This window comes from Battus philenor, unplaced genomic scaffold (assembly GCF_028537555.1).
Source record: "Battus philenor isolate CCGP_79_NKW_IND1 unplaced genomic scaffold, ilBatPhil1.0.hap1 SCAF_3, whole genome shotgun sequence".
Classification (NCBI taxonomy): Eukaryota; Metazoa; Arthropoda; class Insecta; order Lepidoptera; family Papilionidae; genus Battus; species Battus philenor.
Window position 1 is genome coordinate 14,273,756 of NW_027181693.1, and position 22,311 is coordinate 14,296,066.

Consider the following 22,311-nt stretch of genomic DNA (forward strand, 5'->3'; position numbering starts at 1 on the left):
TTTTATATCGCTTCAGTGGATGCTTCAAGTGACCAAACACGCCGCCCCAGCTTGGGATGAGTAACATCCCAGTCCGAGAGGGCTGAACCTCGGCTTAGTCGGTTGCCTGGTTAATATCACTACTACCACTATCGAAAAAGTTAGAGCTGGGAGAAGTGGCAGAAGAAACTCCAACTACGCTTCTAGATAAAAGAAGAAGAAACACGATGGTTGACGTCCCCAATTATATACGGTCCGGCCGAGTTTCCGACGAGATCGACCAGTTATAGAATCGACTCGATATCGTTTCAAAACGTTTACAGTACGTTAAGTCGTCTTCACATTATACAGATAATAAAGTACATTTTGTAATAACTAATTTGTGAACATAATTAAATGAATATTTCTAAATGTGTTAACGCGACGATTCCGAACGTCGTATATTTAGGCTCTAGATGAAAGTGGGTCAGCCGTGGCGTGTTGTCCACGCCCAATCAAACTTTTCATACATATCAAATGAAACTTGTTACGCTGAAACAAAGTAATAATCACACGTGGCCTGCATTATGCGATGGTACATTTACGATACTATAGTATCATGCATTAAAATATGAAAAGCCTTAGTGATTATACAGTTTTAAGAATGAATTGCTACTGTATTGAAGACATTTGTGAATAAGCAAAATCTATTGTGGACTCTTCTCGGATCTAAACACATTTGGGACCGTAGAAGCTGTATATTAAGTTGAAAGATGCCGTTATAGGTTAGGTAGGCTGAAGTTGAGCTCTTCTGGCATTCTTCTGTTTAGGTACATCAAGTGGAAAATATTCGTCTTTTTTTCAGCCTATAGACGCCCACTGCTGGGCTTAGGCCTACCCTAAATATATTTAATGAGCGGACATACCATAATCGCCAAGCTTGGTAGGCGGGTGCGATCGCAGTGTGTTATTATGGTATACTGAGGACGCTGCTGCCTCGTTTGTGAGCAGTTGCAATCTAATATAATGCACAAGATGTGATTTATATAAGATTGCACCCAGGGAATCGAACTCGTGATCTGCGATTGTAAGTCTTAGTCCTCTACCGCTATGCTACCATTGCGGAAATATGAATAAATAAATGAAGACTACACTCGACTACTGTGAATTAGATATCAATTCTTTCATTAACATCATAGTTTTAGTCGCAGGAGGTTCATTGATGGACATATGCGACCGCTATAGATTTCCAAGACAGCCAGTTGGAAGTGGCTTGTGTCCAATGTATTCCCATTACTATAACAAGAACGTCTGACAACAAAACTTTAAGGCCCCAGTGGCCATCTCATGTGCACGTTGTGGCTCGGCTACTGCTAAAATGAATTTATTCCTTGTCCTTATGTATGTACATAGGGTTGGCATCCTAGATTGATTGCTCATTTATTACCAAAAATACAAATGTATATTACTTTGGCTTTATCATATTATGTGTACCTTCATCATCATTATCATCATATTAGCCGATAGACGCACTCTGCAAGCCATAGCCCCCTCCCCCTCCCCCCTATTATGATGACCGGGACTTTTGCTCCCCGAATCGGACGACTTCAGGAGTAACTATGTCGGTGTACCTACTGCCGGGAAGCCACCCACGCTAATTAATCTCTATAAAAATCTGACAATCCAGTCATCGACAAAAGCTGATACTATCATTCCTTTCGTTATAACAAATCTGGGATAAAATTAACATCATATTGTTTGAAGTAACTTAGAAAGTAATCAACGAATTTGTTGTACTTTTACAAAGGTGCAACGTCCAATCTCCAAAATTCTGAAAGTATAACATCATCAATGCTATCGTATTATGCCTTACTAAAAATCAGCGCAGTAAGGATTAAGCCGTTCTGCAGTACGTACCTGAATAAGGGTTCCCATTGTTAGTAGTACATATTATAATATCCTACCCGTATTTATTTACTATATAGGAAAAGATGGTTAGATATGGATCGTGATACTAATGCATCGAGAAGTACTATAGATAGCTAACTAATAGTTTTGGATGTACAGTTTGAACTTGTTCGACATATCTACAATAGCAAGGCCATGTCAACACAAGGAGCGGGGCAGTAAAGCGAGTACATTGCGACGTGTGATGTAACACGATGACGTCATCCTTGGGAGCGACCAAAACTTGCGTAAACTCGATCGCTCCCACGCTTTTATTTATTTGTATTCACATTATAGCCAGGAGTTCTGAATGCAACATCTGTAGCAGCTGCCTTTAGTACAATATACTGTATACAACAACGAGTATTCGCGGAACTAAATTTTTATACAACATTGTATTTGTAAATTTTATTTTCTTTTATTTCAACCGTAAGACGTCCGGTGCTGGGCCTTTACAGACTTTAAAAAGAACGAGCTGGAAATGCCAGCATCCAGTATCTTCGAAGACCTACATTAAGCTTGTCCGTTTAAAAAGAATATGAATGGTATATCAAAGTATATTTAATCTGTTGCTACAAAAATCAAACCGCCGAAGACTCACTCGACCCGGAATTTGCTGAAAATCAACGCTGTAGTATGACATCCTCAAACTTCACATGGGTATCATTTTTAAATATATGTATATACGAGTATATATATATATTGACTTGTCAATAAAACCTTCTTAATTTTAACTTGAGAAGTATTTGAATGACGAAAATTCTCGCGAAAAATCAACTACATTTCCATCTGATCAGCAGATATAATACATCTTGTAATGAAAAGTAATTTAATATTCTCGACTTTTTGAAAAGAGCAACTGCCGAGATTCTAGCCACTTGTTCTCGGCGCATAATTGCCTTATAGATGCGATGGTAGAGTAATAATTTTATTTTTGTCGTTTTATAAACGCCTGTAACTTACTTGAAATTAATATATATTTTTTTTATTTATTGTACTGTTTGATAACTATGCGCCTCGGCCAAACGTATATCTACACAAGGACTTCAAATATTTAATTCGACTTCAGAAATGGAAACTTCTGATGGCTTCGCAACGCCCACAGCGAGATATAGGCCACCCCCATTGGTCGCCTCAATGACCGGTCCTGCTCGCATTCCATAATAACTTCCCGCGACCTTGACTTCATCTTGATTATGTCGACAATCCTCCTAGCGGGAGGCCTATCCACGCCGCGTCTATCGGCGACCACTCGACAAACTTCACAATACTATGCCATGTCCAATGTTGATCAAATGTGAGCAATTGTAATTATCTTTAGCGTATTAATTAAAAATATAAAAAAACAATCGGTTCGTATTTCAAAGCTTTTAAATAATCGCGTATGTGGTAACAAAAAATTAATTAAAATACGTATGAAAACACAAGTGGTCTACTTTCAAGCAAAACAAAGCATTATGCACTCAGCATAAGCTATTATGTTAGAAGAGCTGTCATTACTTACATACAAAGGACTCGGCTTAAGTGGGTTAAATGTTTTATAAAGGTTACATACTATAGCGAGTGAATTTATTTTGCGTCTCAATAATTTTTTTTTTAATTTTTATCATAACGTTCAGTAAACATTTAATTGCAGATAACAAAATGGTTCAATGTAATGTCTACATCAGTTTTTTACACGGTTTTACAGATTTTTAGTAAAGCTCGTTAAAAAAAGAAATCGATTTTTCATTAAATTTTAATGATATATTTCAAATTGGAACAGCCGTGTATAGAACAATTTTTCAACCGGGAATGACATTAATAACTAATGTGTTGCCATGTACTTGGTGTTATAATATATCTTTTGTTACAAGTTACGAAATAACTACAAGACGTATTAAAAATAAAGAGATCCTTTGACGAACCAAAGTAACTGTTATAGACCAGCGGATGGGAAGTGTCAATGGGTAGACTAGCGGATGGGAAGTGGCAGTGGGTAGACCAGCGGATGGGAAGTGCCAGTGGGTAGACCAGCGGAGGGGAAGTGGCAGTGGGTAGACCAGCGGATGGGAAGTAGCAGTGGTTAGACCATAGAGCGCGAAAAACAAATGCCTGCTGAGGCCTTAACTTTATGGAATGGAGAATATACCATAGACATCCCCCCACAAGGTAGATAGGCGACCTTTTCAAGGTCTACTCAAGACGCTGGAAATCTATAAGAAGTTCGTCGGCTCTCCAGGGAGTTTCTTTTGGGTCGCCATTTACTATTATTTTACCGGATTAATAGGCCGCGGACGTTAAGCGCCTAGTAAATCTGATTATAAGAAAACTAATGGTATGTGAGTATGAGTGTACAAGAACAGAGAATAATTACAGCAAGACATGCAAAAATTATTGAATAAATCATTGCAAGTTACAATGTACGCAAAAATTGAACAAAGCTTTCGTTCAATGAATTGTCATATTGCAACTGTATTCACTTTATCGATGATTTTAAAAAGTCATTTATTATAAAAGCCTGCATCGGAAAAAGCTTCTTCATTCATGCAAAAAATTATTATCGAGCTTCTATAGGATTCATATTTACTATTAGCGACTATTTTCCCGCTATTGGGGCGTAAGCTTTCCATTGTGTCAACATAGAGATATTATGAAACGTATTCGATCACGCATTGAAAGAATCCGCAAACGACAAACGTATTATGTTCGTATTTTTAGAAAATTTTAGTGTCTACACGATGTTTTTTGATGCTTGTAGGCCTCGCCAAAGATATTGGGGGAGGGAAGGGGGGTATCGTAATCACCAAGCTTAGCAGGCGAGTTGGCGATCGCATTGTGATATTATGTTACGCAGATACTGCTGCCCATCCTCTGGAAACTTATTTGTGAGGCCATCCTACATAATTCATGCCCAAAGCGTGAATTCGAACACTCGACCTATCGACCTAAGTCTCAGTCGTCTACCGCTGAGCTACCACTGCTCGATTATTAAAGAAATTAATTTGCATATACAGTTTGATTGGCTATAGGTATAGAATCTTTTAAGTCTCTATTATCCTCATTTTTCATCAAAAGGCTTCATGAAAAGATTTATACACAGCTTCTGCCTTTGTTCCATTAATTTAAAATCTTAATATAATATCACCTACCATTTACGTATTCGTATAAAAAATATTATAATTGTATGTACTGTTATGGCATTTCATACAACTCGCTTGAATTATGAGGCGTCTTTAGAGTCCATTTTTAAGAGCTCTTACATCACATAACTACTACATTTTATTTTATTATTTTAAATTATTCAGCTACAGTAAGCAAATAATAATATATATTATTGTTTACTTGGATAATACGTATATGTAAACAAAAATAAAAACACAATTTATTTCAAACATTCAGTCACAACAGCCACAACAGTCACAAATTTACCTAGCAGACTAGTAGAACCGTCGTATATCGTTTGATATTCAGTAGCCTTAAATTATTAATATTGTAATCTTACGAAATTCAAAAGATTCTTAAACTGATGATATTTATACGAGGAGAATACCTATATATTTATAGGAATCAAATAATATAATAAAATATAGCAAATCGAATCATACAACATACGTAGCGCGTAGCTCGCTTACGTTCGCTACGGCGTAGCGGCAGGTTGCACGCCAATTAGCCCGGATCTGGGTCGCTCTGTAACAATGTTAGCGACTACGCTACGGTTAATGAGCGTTGTTAAAGCAGCCTTTATAAGTATAAAGATCGCAGCTGCACCATGGTTGCACCAATGCCCTGTGGGAGACTTGCACTTTACCACGTGTTGTGTTTGTTTTTAATATTTTTTTAAACTATCTTAACCGACTATTATTTCTTTATACGGAAGACCACTTCGAGATGCTTCTAACCGATTATATTGGAAATCAATGGAGGAAACCTATGTTCAGAAAATAAAGTCGTATGGTTGAAATAAGCGTCGTATAGTGATGCTACGCCACAGTACATTTATAATCATGTAACAAAATGTACTTTACTAGTTTTTTAAAATTTTTACATGTGCTATCGTTAGTTACCGAAGCATGTGTAATTTATGTGTAAATATAATCTAAATAAGTGTTAAGAAACGCTTTTTCTAATTACTTTCAGCTGATGGACGCCTACTGCAAGACATATGCCTATCCTAAAGATGACCGGTCTCTCGCTGTAAATATCCGTGGCCTTAAATAAGTCGTCTATCTACCTGGTGATCGTCGTCGCCACTGGAGAACGTTTCGGCTCAAACAGCCATCAGTTGCATGAGCGATACGGCCGGCCACTGCCACTTTATTTAAGCAATTCCTTGAGGTACGTCGGCGATTTTGGTTCTTAATCTGATCTCTTCATTTATGATTCGATCTCGTAGAAAAAAGAAAAGCATCTATTTCGAATATTTATAATATTTTCTTGGTACGAGAAATATCAGACACAAATGATAAAACTAATAGAGGAAAACATTTGTAAAAATATTCTTTTTCATGTCGTATTACCAATATAAAAAGAGATTAGAATTAAAAACTATTTTAAAACATTAATATCCAACTGTAGATATATTTACATTGTAAAATGGTATAATTTGCGTTAATTATAATTAGTTATATGTAACTGCAAGTAATTACATTTGCTTAGGATCAAAAACCACCTTAAAAATTCATTACCTTTTGATGAATAGTTTTTTGCAATAAATATTACAATCATGTTAATAAGCGTCCACATCTATAGCGATATCTTGATGCCAAGGAATAAATAACAAGCGTTTGTAAATGAAAGAAACTCGGATACTATATACTACGTATATGTACAATACCAATTGCTTCCAAAGAAAGATTATAATCATGATGACTTCAATCGCAAGGTTGTTCTTAGCATTATATACTGTTTTTGTAATATGCTGAAACAACGCACAAGGTATAAAAAAACCAAGGTTATCACCCCACATGTTCTTTGCTTCATTTCATCCAACACTTTAATTTTATTCCCGATACACCAAATATTAGGAAGACCGGAAAGTAATGTCGCTTTCTTAAGTTAAATTCACATGATTACCTTTCTAACAAGTTTTTATTTTTAATCAAAAATATTTTCACCTTCGTTATCAACAACCTTTTGCCATCTAATAAACAAGTCTTTCAAGTACGTAATGAACTACCAAATGACTATCTAACATCGACATGCGCGGAAACAAGATTATTTTTCCGCGTCCCCCCAATATATAAATAATAAGATAAAGTACCAAACTTTTATACTAGTGTACATTTCAATATAACATTTTACGCTGATATAATGTTGTTAAAACCGAAATTTTCAATGTTGGACGTTGTTTACAATATTTATCATCTACAAATATACTCATAAATGTAATTTCTTTTGTACTAAAAGGTATGTCAATATTTAGACTCCGCTCACAAAATAAAATTAATATGAACGTAGTGTAAACAAAACTATTATATTTAAATAGGTACGCAATTTCGTTCTTCTTTCAATATTGTCGTTGGATATAAAGAAATAAAATATTTAATAACATTATATAAACACAAAAAGGGGAATTTAACATCGGAGAAAAAATTTATTTCCAAGTTTTTAATAGTGGTGTATTTATACATTCATCCTCATAAAGCGTTTACTATCTAAAGGAAGATAAATAATAAATATGTTATTTATACCATTATATTTCCACTATTGGGACACAACCCACTGTACTAACTTAATATCAGAATAAAAATTCTGTAGACGCTCAGTCTACACGATTTGCATTAAAACCTTTTTGATAAATTTACATAGAAAAGACTATAAAAGAACACTTAAAAATGTCGTGTGTAAATGGATCCGCATGGTTGATTACAGATAGGTCATGTACTCGTGTCTCTTGTGTCTCAGAATTGGGAACTTCACAAGGCTAACATTAAATATGAGGACGTATATATTTTTGACATTACGTATTTTTAAGAGAATGCGTTGATTATGTTATAATAATGTACGTATTAAAAATGTTTCATTATAAATATCTAAACTATTGCCTGGGCATTTTCGGTCCCTAAATCTCACAATAAACCATAGAAAGATATTTATCTCATATTAACGCTATATATATATATATTAAATACGTGTACAATTCTCTGAACAAAATAACAATCGGGTAGACTGTGCTACTACGTAATTTTTAATAATAAAAATGAACAAAGTTTACTTAGGAAGCGAAGGGCGCAAAAATCACCGTAACATTAAAAGCGAGCAATCAATGCTCCCGCTATCGACGAGAGTATAAAACACATTAAGCTTAAACCGGTTTCAATTACCCGCTCCGGTGTAGGTTAATTGTGTTATCAGTGCGAAACGCTCGCTTAGTCTTGATTACACTAAGTGGCTTATAACGCTTTGCGACATCACCGTGTAACGACTACACGATCACAGTTAGATGGAAGGGTAAATGTATGCATTTTTTTATACCCAATCCCTCTGCTTTGATGAGGACGTTACAATACGGAAGTAAATAATGTTTAATTTTTACTGCTCTTTCTCCATTCTTTCCTCACAAATTCTGTCTTTCTTTTCATTACGTCCTTCACAAAATCTTTCATTCTTCTATTGTGTCCCTTAGTGGCTTTTACAGTTGAGCGGAGGTGGTACAGTCAACATCGCCTTTTATAACTACACTCGAGTACTACTTGCTAAAACGCTGCTAGAACAATAATATTTATTATTGTACTAAACCAGGGCTTCTTAAACTATAGGTCGCGACCTCAAAAGGGGTCGCGTGGCAAAATTCTGGGGTCGAGAGATTTTAATGTCAAATATTTATATATACCATTTTATAACATCACTAGAGTTGGCGGAATACAGTGGACTTGCAGCGTCTAGACACGCTAATTGGTAGAAGTTTTTAAACTAATATAAAGACAATTTTATAATTTTTTGTGCAATTTTTAATTTCAGATTTATGTATGTTTCAAAACAAATTCTAAAACTAAATATTTTCAAATGTATATTGTTACATAATAAATAAATCAAAAAATATTAATTTATTTTTCTTTTACGTTTGTATGGGGTCGTCAAGAAACTCGCAATCATAAATGGGGTCGTGAATGACAAAAGTTTAAGAAGCCCTGTACTAGAGTGACCGATGGACGGTAAACATGAGTTTGCAGTCCGCTGGTCTGATTAGATGCGAACCATGTTCGATACTACAGTAGCTGAAGGTATAAACGTAACACGTTTTTTTTTAAAAAAAACGTCAAGATTCTCCGCAAAGGATATAACGCAAAGACGAGGAGAGACACCGAATCATTTCTATTATTAAACAGAAGATGAACAGAAGGATAAACTAAATTCAAATTAAGACATCATTGTTGAGTTACGCACGAAGATGGAACGGAAACTTACCTCGTCTTGTCAGTGTGTTTAATACTGTGTTTATGTGAGTCGTTGCAACTAACAAAATTACTGTTTCATTAGGCAGATGCTATACTTAACTTATGTATAATGAAGCTTTAGGTAGCACTGTAACATTGGCCTTACCACACAATAGTTTAATTATTGGAGCCTTGAAGGCTCTTTCGGTAATTTCAACAGCATTAGTTTCAACATCTTGATATCACGCATTCAAAAAGTTTTACCAATATTTACCATCCATCTAGTATGTAAAATATATCAGTGATATAATGTGCCGGTGAAATTGATCCGTCAAAAGTAATTACCGTCAGTAATAACTTATCGAAAACGTGTTCAGCAAACTTCAAACGCAATAACTATTTGCGGACGGTTAACGAAAAAACCTTTTGTGCGATGTATCTATCAAGAAAATGGAATTCTCTTTAGTGATTTTGACGAAAGTTATTTGGGACAAATATCTTTCTATGGGTTTATTGTGAGAATACCTACCGACGGCCCTTTGAATGAAATTCAATTTAGGAACCGAAAATGCCCAGGCAATAGTTACATATTTATAATGAAACATTTTTAATACGTACATTATTATAACAGAATCAACGCATTCTCTTTAAAATACGTAATGTTAAAAATATATACGTTCTCAAACGGTGACCTTGACAATGTTGTCCAAGCCTCTTGCATTGTACCTTTCAGACATCCTCTACGCTGTGGTTGCTAGTCTGCGGTGACCATTCCATAACTTTAAGGCCCTAACAACTATCTGTTCTGGCATGCCAAGAGCCACTTCAATTTGCTTATACACTGGGCTTTCCCCATTACTTTTTTAAGGCCCCGCTATTGGAGGCCTTTCGTACCCCTAATTAGTTGGAATCAGGGTCTTTGTTTACAAATAAGTTTTTCAGATTTTTCATCCTTATTCTTCACTCACTGTCATACATCTCAATTTATTTTATTCTTACCTTATTTCCATCACAATATCTTTCATTCCTTCTTGTTCCCCATTACTTGCATTCTCCTACTGACCTTATCCTTGATTCGATTTCGTAGACAAATCCCCAGAAGAGAACTATCCTCTTCATGGCCAGTTGAGAAACTGTGAGCTTGCTAATGAGGTTCAGAGTCTAATTAGACATCTTTCTGAATCAATAAGTGCGCCGGGTCTCGGAGAATCGAGAGATAGCGAAGAGGACACTGAAACCTATACAACTACCGACATTATCACATCTACTTTACCACGTACATAAACTGTTCAAATTCTAATATACGAGTGTAATTATCTCCTTTCGTGTATTAATAAAACGAATCAAAGGATAAAGGATATAATTAGAATTAATGATCATACCGCTGCTTTTCGTTCACAATATAATTATGATTAAAATGAAGCAAGCGCTCACCGGAGCGGATTTGAGTTAAGTAATTGCTTATTTACAAAGCTTCGCTGCCGCTGGCGCGTGTATTTACGCGGGCAAGAAAAGCAGTGCACCTGCGTCGAACGGAACGTAATTCAGTTACTTTTGAAAATATAATTCTCATGAGAAAACAACGATGTTAACAAGGTTTGCACTGGAAATGAAGACACGATAAGCTGGTTATTTTTTCTCTAAGGTTGATTAAATTAGTAGCTCCTTTGAAGGCTTAATATGAGTCGTTTTTTTTGTTTTGATTTTATTCACTTATTTTATTTTCTCGCTCTTCTATCGTCCTTCTCAATTTTCTCACTCTCTTTTTTCCGCACAATTTTTTTAATTCCTTTTCATCCCATTACCATTCGTACGTCGCCTTTTTTATTTCATCATTTCCTCCTGTATGACAAACAAAATAGCCTAGATAAATAAATGCTTTTATAGCTAATATTAAAACCTTTAATACGGAGCGAGAGCCGAAAAAGACAAAAACAAGCACATTTCCAAGAAAAACAGGCCAATCGGGCGTGCCAAACGAGTTGACACCGATTCCTCATATAAGTTTGCTTTGCGGAACAAGTTCATATCTATAAAATTATCGATCTTCTGCGTAGCAGTTTATACGTTAATTGAAATAGTTTGATGGGACATTGGTATTTACTCGATGCCGATCTCCTACAGGACTCGTATAATAAATTGTCAGAGAAATAAACGTGTGGCGGCTGCTGGTGTACAATAAATGTGATGTGTATTCTGGTTCTTCTTAATGCTTCAGATATCGATATAATAATAAATAAAACGAATGAGAAAATCAGTAGACGAACAAAAGTAACCGGCGCGCAGAACAGATGGCCGCTATGGTTTTAAGATCTACTTCATAAGTGGACACGACAGCAAACGTAGCGTGGGACATCCGCCCCTAACGTGGACAAACGACCCTGTTAAAGTCGTTTGAAGACAGTGGACGCAGACTGCTTCCAATCGATCATTTTGGAAATCAATGGTGGAGGCCTATGTCCAGAAGTGGACGTGCAGTGGCTGTAATTATCATAAATAATGGTAATTGATAACACTTGAGATGAACTTTATATTTATCTATTGTGTTCAATTTTTTGAGAAAATTATGTCAAGTTAGTTAACGAACTAAAAGATTTAAACGTAAATATTTTGTAACAATGCGAAAAAAATACAGATAAATAATATTTTTAAAATAATTTGACTATAGACCGCTGTGGTATCTGTTTATTTTAAAAAAGTTTACTTTGGAAATCAACAGGCTGCATAGTTCTGTGAGAAATGTAAAAATTGAGATGCTAAAAGAAAAAATAATATGACGGACATTAGAAGTTATGTAGATGACCAAACTGTATAAAACTTTTAAAGGGAATGCGAAGTAAGGCTTTAGATGTTCAGTAAACGACGAAATAGGGCAACCATTACATGTACAACCGGATATCTACCCCGGTCGATTCTTTGATGAAATCGTCGCGAGAAATCAACCGATTCAAGTTTCCGATTCGTTTAACATCGATATTACATTGTGGAAATACTCTCGTGGGTATAGCTGTTCATAAAAGTTATTACAATAAAATCATTTAATATTTTAAACAATGTTATATTTAAAAACATTAGTAGCAGTTATCCAGACATGAATGAATCATTTCAATACTGAAATAATTATATTAATCCATACATTTATTTAACATATACAAACAAGAGTTATAAGATGACAAAAATGTCTTTTAATTTATACCTATATGAGTATTATGGCGTCCCATGTGAGAGTCACAGCAAACTTCGCACTAGATTGCTGTCACTGATAGACACATATTCGCTAGATGGTACCGAGATGCATTAAGGTCGTGAATGTGAATTTTCGTCTGTTAACCCTTAATTAGGCGCATGGGGTCAGGGCCACTTGAAATTCAAAAAATTATGGCTTATAGTCTTCAGAGCGTACTAACGCTCTTTCTAGCTTCCTCACTCCCCCCGGGGTACGCAAATTAGTCACATCCAGAACATTAACGCATGTGCATGCATCGCTGTCCTTTAGAGAGCTGACCCCATGCGCCCAGTTACGTTCCATTTTTTGGCGAAGGTAAGTTTTTACTTTTGTGATTTTTTTGTGTTTATATTAGTATATTGTTTACTATTTATCTTTGTATGTGTGTATTTTGATACGGTATGATTTCTTTATGTATTTTTGAGTTTTTCTAAGCTTTTTCTTTTTTTTTGAATTGAAATGCCTAACGACAAACAAGTATTGCAATGGCTGGATGAAGTGCTTGATGAAGAGCAAGATGTTGCTGGTTCGGATTCGCAAGACGAAACTTTAAATGATGCTGTCACTGGTAGTGCTCATAATTCAGAAAGCGAAATTGAGGAGTCTGAACATATCCAAGACATCTCTGTATCAACGGAAGATAATTATTTTTTATCTCGACATACTCAGAGAAATGGCCCGAAAGTGAAATGGTGTAAAGTACTACCATCGAACGCAGTGAGGACCCGAGCACAAAATATTATTTTACATTTACCTGGAGTATAAACATATCTGGCATCAACGCATTTGTCATACACAAAGCGAACACTGATAAGACTTTGACATATTCAAGACGGATTTTCTTGAAGAAAATAGCTGCGGCACTTGTGGAAGATCACCAAAAACGTCGCATACAACTACGTGCTGTACCAGCGACAACAAAAAAATGGCTCCATTAAGTTTATAATGTGAACAAGGCGGTTTATCAATCGACAGCTAAGCGCGGGCGCTGTTCATCATGTCCTAGAAAGGACGACAAAAAAGTGCCAACAAAATGTTTCAAGTGTCGTAAATTTATTTGTCAGCAACACTCAAGGATTTACTGCGTCGGATGCAGAACAGAAGATTCCGCTGATGAGGCTGGATAAACTTTATTTCTTAAGTTGATCTCGGCTATGCCAAAAAAATTAGTTTAAAGGGAGGTTTACTGTTTTTGTCTTTTTTAAATATTTTTAATGTCATAGTAAGTATTTGTTTCTTAAAGTTAAGTATATTAAAGAACTTTATTATTTACTATAAAAATCCATTAAGTTTTATTCCTTTTTGATACACATTTCCCAATGTTTATTTGGGGTCATTTAAGACCCCATGCGCCTAATTGAGTGATTTTCCTTATGCGCCTAATTAAGGGTTAATATAGTAACCTAATATCAATGTTTTACTCCGCATAAGTTAACTTCGATGTATAAGCTTAACTATCTACCTTCAGTCGTAAGAAAGTAATGCCGCGTACAACCCTGGGCCTCTGCTGACGGTTTATCGCTTATCGTGTCCTCCATTCTCGGCCAATTACGTAAGGTCCTGCGCACACAGCGATAGAGATAAACGCTAAACGTTATCTACCACATGCTATTTATAACTTTAATCGAGCTATTAGCTTAATTGCTGCTAATGATTGCAACGTCGTCGTGTCATGCGTTGTTCACACAGTCTACGTTTTAACGGTACGTGCTAAAACTGCTAAAAAAATTTCAAGAGTTTATAAATAAAAGTAATCTGTATATGACTGGTAATTGAGTTTATTTTTCGTTAACAGATCCGTTTGAAGGTGACAGCGCTGTAGCGGCGTTTGTTAAGCTCGATATTTACGTGCTTTGATTTACAAAATGCGAGGCGACGAAATGTGATTACGTAATTAGTGGACTTTGATTAGTTTACGGTTTGTCATCCGCACGACTGCGAGCTTTACCAAGTAGGCATGCCCGCCATTAAATATTTATTATCCTGTACATTCATTATTATGGTGTACGTTTTTTGATACTAATGTTTTTTTTTTTTATTTAACATCGCAATAGCAGAATAATAGCATGATATTAAAATGAGTTTTAACCTTTAGTGTAGCTTAGAATTTAAGAATCTTAACTTTTGTAGCTATTATTTTTTTTTTTTGAAAAATATAACGTGTGAGTAGTCTATAGGGGATTTAAGTAATTGTAAAGCTTGGATTTAAATTGCTTTATTTGCAGCATCAGGTTGCTTTGTCAAAGTGATCACAAAAACCGGTTAGAGTTAATTACGGACTCTCAGATCCGGGCGCGTAAGGGACTCTGAGTTGACGTTTACCCTTACAGGGAAGCTCAATTTAATTCCAGTTTCTCTCAAATTGGCCGCGAAAATTATGATAATGACTTACATATATGATCACTGTAAATGAAACTTTTAATGTTTTATACTATTTATTCACGAATTAATAACAGGATAATCACTTTGGATAGTAGGTTTACCGCCTTTATGATAAGTTCTTTGGAAACCTATGCTTACGTGGAAGATATTAACGGAATTCATCCCTTTACGCCAGCTCCGCAGACAGAAGCAGTTCGACAACTCCTGAGGGCCAGCTTCCCGCGAACGCGCATTTTGTATTGTATTGTTTCTGTGATGTTTTAGCTGTTAGCCATTAGGCTTTTACAGCATAAATGAGTTCACGGAACGGAAGGGTCCGTGTACTATACTAAAAACTATGGCATTCGGGTTTCCGATCCTGTATTAGACACTCTGATGTTGGATAAGGCAGACGCGGCTTTCCTGGTCAAATCTGTGTTGTTGTTTGTGTACTGAGTGTGGAGTGAAAATTTGAAGGGCAGGGTGGACCACTCAACAATCTAAGGAATGAACGCGCATTTTATACGGCATTCCTTTCTTATATTGTGCTAGAGGGACGTGCGAAAGGGACTTCAGACGGAGCGCCCCCATTCGTATATAAATATATAGGAATCATTTTTGGAAGTAAAACCTCAATCGAATCGTCTTTCTTCAAACACGCAACACTAAACTAGTAATTTTATCCACGTGTCCTTAAAATATAAACATAATAATGTTTAGTAAGAAAAGGACCAATATTTAGCCACTTCCGCACATGCTGTGGTAGTCGTGCAACAAAGTGCACCGCCCGCCAGCCCGCTGATAAATGCGCATGCGGCAAACAATGCGAATTACACAACTGCCACCGTTAAATCACTTAACACGTGTTTCACACCTCCACGGGGCATCTTCAGGAGTTATGTTACACCGATTAGTGCCAAACACAGAGTCTATAATAATGTTTGTTGTGCTTAACAGCCCTTAAGGCTAGTAGAAACGCTTAGTTTTTTTAATTAATTTAAATTCAAAGAAAAGCGCTAAATGTGAAAGTGTATTTATTTTCGTTAGATTTACTTTAAAAATATATTTTAATTATCTAGACAGAAGAGCGACGCTTTCAACTATCACGAAAAGCGTTTAATTAAAATAAAACAAGCACAAACCCCTGAACACATTCAGATAAGGTTGGAGACTTCTTAAAGTATTTGCCAGAACACTTTAGTTTTCAATTTATGTCGAGGACTGTACCGTGACGAAAGATTACAATTTAACTGAACTAAAAGTCACTTTAAATTGTAATGAGATTTAACGTTTGAACTAATTCTGTAATTACTTTGTAATATTTAACGTGGATTTTATTAACTCTAATTTATTGTTGAACGGAGCCCTGAGTTTCAACAGTGAAAATATATTAAAATAAAATATGAAGAGTATTTATTTTTGAACTATACTAATATAACATATTATTCACGAAGACGACATAATTAAAAAAAAACTTGAGTTAATTCTTAAAGTAAGTGAATACATTATATATTCGTTTTTAGGGGCTCCTAAACAGCGAACAGCGTGGGCGTACCGGGATAGGATGCGGATCACAGCACCCTATGTATAATATTGTTGCATTGTGGGAACAACACAACACTTGTGGGAGTTACGCATGGTTGTAGAGTGTCAGCTCTACATTATTCTAAATTAGAAGTAAAATATAGCAAAGATCAAACTAGATGTAAATAAAAATAAAATTGTAACTGTGATAAAATAAAAGAACTGAATCTGAGCTGTTGCAAATTGTAAATAGACTGACCTGCAGTGATTGAGGATGGATGAAAGGTAATTAGAGTGGAAGAGAAAAATAGATCGAATCGTTGAATGAAAGAGTAGCAAGACAGATATTGAAATGAATGAAAGAAAAGAAGAGAAAATATACCAGTTTTTTTTATTAAGTACTCTGCAAGACTAGAAAAAATGTAGTTGTATTTTAATTGACTTTATGACAATGTTATTATTTGTTTCATTACATCTCTAAACGTTTTCTTTTTCTGATCGACGTTCAAAAGCTAGGGATAGAAAAGAAAAATGTCTTTCCCGTTTCCTCTCAAACATGGTCTTAACGTCAACATGAAAAATTTGCCGAACTCGCCCTAAACCTTCAGTCCTAAACCTTTTTTGAGTTTGTATCTTAGCACAGTTTTGTAACACATTTTTGTTTATATATAGTAGTTAAAACGATAGTTCACATAAGAATAGACTGAATTATAGATTTATTTATTTAAAACATTTTATACAATTCATGTATAACGACGAAACTAATACAGATGTCATTCTCTACTAGTAACCATTTAGGCGAAAATATAAATTAATGAAGGTAGGTGATATTAATATCACAGAAGAAAAAAAATAAAATCAAATTGAGAAGGAAGGTTATCACGAAGATAAAACACATTATATAAATATTATTAATTTTATTGTATATATTTCCATAATAGACATGTATTATTGCAAAATTATTCAAAATGTTAAACGGTAACAACATTTTTTTACATTACACATCAAAATAATACGAAACAGAGACAATTAAAGGTTTTAGTATGTCAAGAATTTGATAAATGTTGAGAGGAATTACGATAAATACGGATTTATTATCTCAACGCCACGGGCTGTATAAAAGACCCATTATCCAAATGGAGGGTGCGCCCTTTAATTAAATAAAACGATCATTGCCTTCCTATGAATGAGCCTGCATATTATATAACAAGACTTAAACGTTTACTACGTTTACACAAAGACAAAAAATGGATGTAAATTAATTTACAGTACCCGGCGATAAATATTGCACATCGGCCATTAGAAAGAGACAATCGGCTAATTTCGGCTTCGTAGAGCGTTATCTCTATCGCACGAAATACAAACAGTCCGATATCTATTAGGAGCTGATAAAATAAGTATCATTTGATTCTTTCGATAATTATTTTTATTCTTTGTATAAAATACACCAATATGTACTGTTGTAATTTGCTAAATAATTAAATACGTAAACATAATGTGAAAATGTTTTTTTTTAATTTTACCCCAACCTAAAGCTTCCACTTATAGAAAAATTGGTGTACGAAGCCGAAATTAGCCGATTGTCTCTTTCCAAAGGTCGGTGTGCAATATTTATCGCCGGGTGCTGTATAAGTAATTTATTTTTAATGAAAAATCCATTAAAGTCTACACCGAAGGGAGAAACTTAAAAAAGTAAGTTATACTGGAGACTGTAATATCAGCAACAGTTTTTGCAATAACAGGATAAAAACCAGACTTGCTTCATACAACGTTTTAGTCTCTCAAACCCTGAACATCGAAAAACCAAACTTACACAATAATCATAAAAAAAATTTCGAGCGCGTGAGGTCATTCAATGTCAGAAACTTATCTTTGTTTTGGATCTAACTACCACTGCGGTTTGCCAGCTTAAAACCTCTTTTAAGAAAGAGAAAGTCGGGGGCTCCCGGAGAAGCCTCGACTCGGGCCGGTACATCTTACTGTTACACGATAGCAAGTCTGCCATGCTCTATGACCCCCCCCCCCCTTAATCTTTCTAAAATTCATACGGCCCCCTACGTAACAGTTACATTTTTTATACTAAAGCAAAATGGTTATACTCGTTTCGAATCCACTTTCAAATTGCCCACCTGTGGAGCGTTGGGAATCACTGATCTATGAAGTAACTCCGCTTATGGGTCCCCCCCGCGAGGGGACCTCGGCATGGGTTTTCACTCGTCGGTAAAATTCACTAAGCATTCCGACACAAGGGCACCCGAGACTTGTTTACCAAATATAACGCTTAAGAATAATAAGTCGATTTTTTAAGAAATGATGTTTCAACATGCACGAATAACTAAACTTTATTAATGATCATAAACACGACAATTCGTGAGAGAACCATTACTTTTTAATACACGAGATGTAGTATTAAAACCCGGTGACCAACCAGACAGAGAACCTTAAAATGATGTAAACATCTCGGAGTTAATAATCTACACGACATTTCATTTCGCACGAAAATGCATGCGAGGAAATATGAAAAATTTAATCAGATTTCATTCAGTATTTCCCAAAAGGCGGTCTCCAACATTACGTTGTACCATGTAATATAAAACGTAAAAAGGAAAAGTAACCAGAAAAGATTTGCGTTCACTTTGTATATGGTCCGAGAGAGTTTATTGGTTTTGATTTATGTTCAAGATTTTTGAATTATTACTGGTAACGCAACATTGCTCAATGCATGCACAGCGCATATGCATGCATACATCGTAGATGATAAATAAAATTGACGTCTTTCTTGGCCAATGCCGCGATTAAGTAAAGTAAATCAACTCATTGGCCACGATATACTAAGTCATTCTCTCTTCTCTGAACCATAGTGATACTAAATATATTTCTTACCTAGAACATTGTGTTTATAAAATATAATCGTCTGTAAGGTATTCTTAGCGAGCTACAATTCTTAAAAATAATCTAGAATTTTCTGTATTGCTGCCCGTGGTAATTTCAGGTGTCAAAGACATTCATGGTCTAAGATAATGTTCGCCGAAGCGGGGCCCACGTCACATAAAGGGGCTATTTGATTATTAAGGAGGCAATTCGAAAATGGACTCAAGCGAAAGTGTTAGATGTGTCGATTTCATTTTTGAATTGCCCCCCTTAACACACAAATTGCTCCCTTGAGGGGCGTGAACCCCACGTTGGGAAACACTGATCTAGTTTTTTTTTCATAAAATAAAAAGTGTCATCGTATTTTATATAGATACATAACCTAAATTCGAAGTCAATACAAATACTCTTGATATTATTTTCTATAATAATATTGCAGTTCGAAAATATGGTCGTTAACTTGACGAAGGTTGATCTGTAGAGATCAATTCGAAATACAGACGTCGAACTTTGTAAATGATCGACGAAGTTTCGTCTTCCCGCCGATCTTCAAGTTTGGAGCATTCCGTATACCGCTTAAAAATATTCTAGCCACGCCTTAAGGTAATACGAGTAAGATTTCTTTATATTATTCGACAAGATTCTAGTTCTATCGTGAGTTTATTCGACAAATTCTTTCAATAAGATATTATATATACTCAAACCATTTCGAATATTATTTTGACCAGAGATTATATTTGTAAGATAACCATCTATTACCCTGTAAATTTAATATGCGATAAAGTTAAAAATAAATAAACAATAGAGCAGATGTATACTTCTTCTTGGCGATACATTCTATTCTTCTCTGGAGCGCGTCCTCCCTCGGTGTTAGGACAATCAGAAATCGTTGGCCATTTTAAAGAGAAGGTTCGAGAACTGTTGTTTGACAGGCTAGCGGAATCATCACGATAATTGTATTTATGTACAACTATAGTAAGTAGTAGCCATTAGTATATTTATATAAGTTGACTTATATTTTAGTGATTATTTTCCTTCCCAATTTGATTTTTCATCTTTTATGATATTAACTTGTTTCACCTGCCTACATTGATTTATCTCTACACCGCCTAACGGATAACTGAATAATATAAGAAATGTTACAATGATATTCACATGGCACGATCATCATGATAAATCTTAACAAAGCGTGAATCTTCCCTTCGCTTCTACTTACTATGCAGGAACTACCCCGCCCACGGCACTCTATTGAGTAAAAGTAAATCGTATGTCACAAGTGATGGATGGGTTTTACGACACTCCCCCTATGCTATACATGAATTATAGATTGTCAATGAACTGTAAAAATCATGGAGATTCTGTATTTTTCGTTACATAAAGTTATATATTTTTTTAAACTTAAAGCATATATAGTATGATTATAGATGTAAAAGCTTTAATGTGGTAAATACATAGCTCATTTGTAGGCACACACGAAAATAATATCGTCTCTCTGAATGTGAGTCTACACGGACAGATAGTAATTAATAATTAATTTTAATATGTAGAAATTCGAATTTACTTGCTTTTTTATTATTATTCTATTACAACGTTTTTTATTATTTGTGAAATCGTTAGTTTTTGAATAGGATGTACTATGCATTAATTAACATCAAATTAGCTATACATCCCTTTAACCCTTTGCACTCGGAATAACAACACTGCCGGCATAAAGTTTTATTCTGGTAGCTCGGAATGCCAGCACTGTTGGAACAAAGTATTATACTGGCAACCCGGAATGGCAACAGTGCTGGCATGAAATTTTAAAAAATGTATGCAAAATGAGAAAAATCAACAAAGTTCTGATACATATATAACGAAAACGGACAACAATATTATTATATTCAAACCATTATCTTTTATGAACAAATAATGTAATTTTGATATCTAAAAAAATGGTTTTCCTACAACAAAATTTTATATTTATGCATAGAATACAGCAACTGTATATTGTAAGCGTTATAATACTTGAAAAAAAATCTCCACTAGTACATATTAGTGCCACAAGTACTAAGAACTACTAATAACTAAATACATTCCAACGGAATTTCCCTGTAATAAATTGAATAATAAAGCTATGCTATGTAATTTTATACAGTTGACTTTGAAAGTTGATCTTTTGTTTTAGAACATGAAACCAAAGCGACAGTTACTCACGTTCTATACAGCGGCAGGGCGGCGCGGAGCTTTCGGAAAGCGCGCGTGCACCGAACGCATCCACCTGTTGACAATAAAATGAAAACTTAAACAAACACCCTTTATATGATTGAAAAACAATTTTAAAATTCGATACGTGTGGACCACTACGGTTTCAAACAACATTCGTTAGGAGTCTACGTCCGCGGGACAAAAATGGGGTTTCACAATTACTTTAGGAGCAGTACTTTTCCACTACACTATAAGATTACGTAACAATGTTTTATTTTTAAAAAAACCTAATTGTAATAACTAACACGTCATTAAGATTTTACTTTTTTTAACAGTATCTATTGTGTCGAATACGGCAACCACCACACAGATACTGGAGCACAGTCCGATGATGACATATTGAGGACGTCGTTAAAAACAAACAAGACATCAATGTTTAAAAAAAATAATCATAATAATTTGTTGACTTCAACTTAGTTTTAAATGGTTTACGATTTAAGTTAGTAAATAGATTAAGAGACTTAAAAAATACTTAAAAATTTCAGAAATATTGAACGTACATATAAAAACAAAGACACGAACGGCAATGTCTGTGAAATATAGGGAACCGGAAAGTAATGTCGCTTTCTTAAGTTAAATTCACACGACTACATTTTTAACGAGTTTTTATCTATAATCAACAAGATATTCGACCTTCGATATCAACAACCTTTTGCCATCTTGTATACAAATTTTCGATGCCGGAGGGGTAAAAATTAATCCATTTTTCTGTAAAATACGTCGACAGAAACGACATTACTTTCCGGTCCCCCTAATAGATCGTAATAATTAAAAATAAATAACAGTATGTCTTTTTTATTGCTGGTGGTTTTTTGACAT

At 35.0% G+C, this 22,311-nt stretch overlaps 1 long non-coding RNA gene across 1 annotated transcript in view; it reads right to left on the reverse strand.

The window, feature by feature from the left end:
• Positions 1-5,536: 5,536 nt before the first annotated feature.
• Positions 5,537-22,311, reverse strand: part of LOC137927140 (uncharacterized) — an 84,332-nt gene continuing 67,557 nt past the window's right edge. The window contains exons 3-4 of the long non-coding RNA XR_011107747.1: positions 21,442-21,505; positions 5,537-5,574 (exon numbers count right to left, since the gene is read on the reverse strand). This is a non-coding gene — a long non-coding RNA (uncharacterized lncRNA). The remainder of the gene's footprint in view (positions 5,575-21,441; positions 21,506-22,311) is intronic.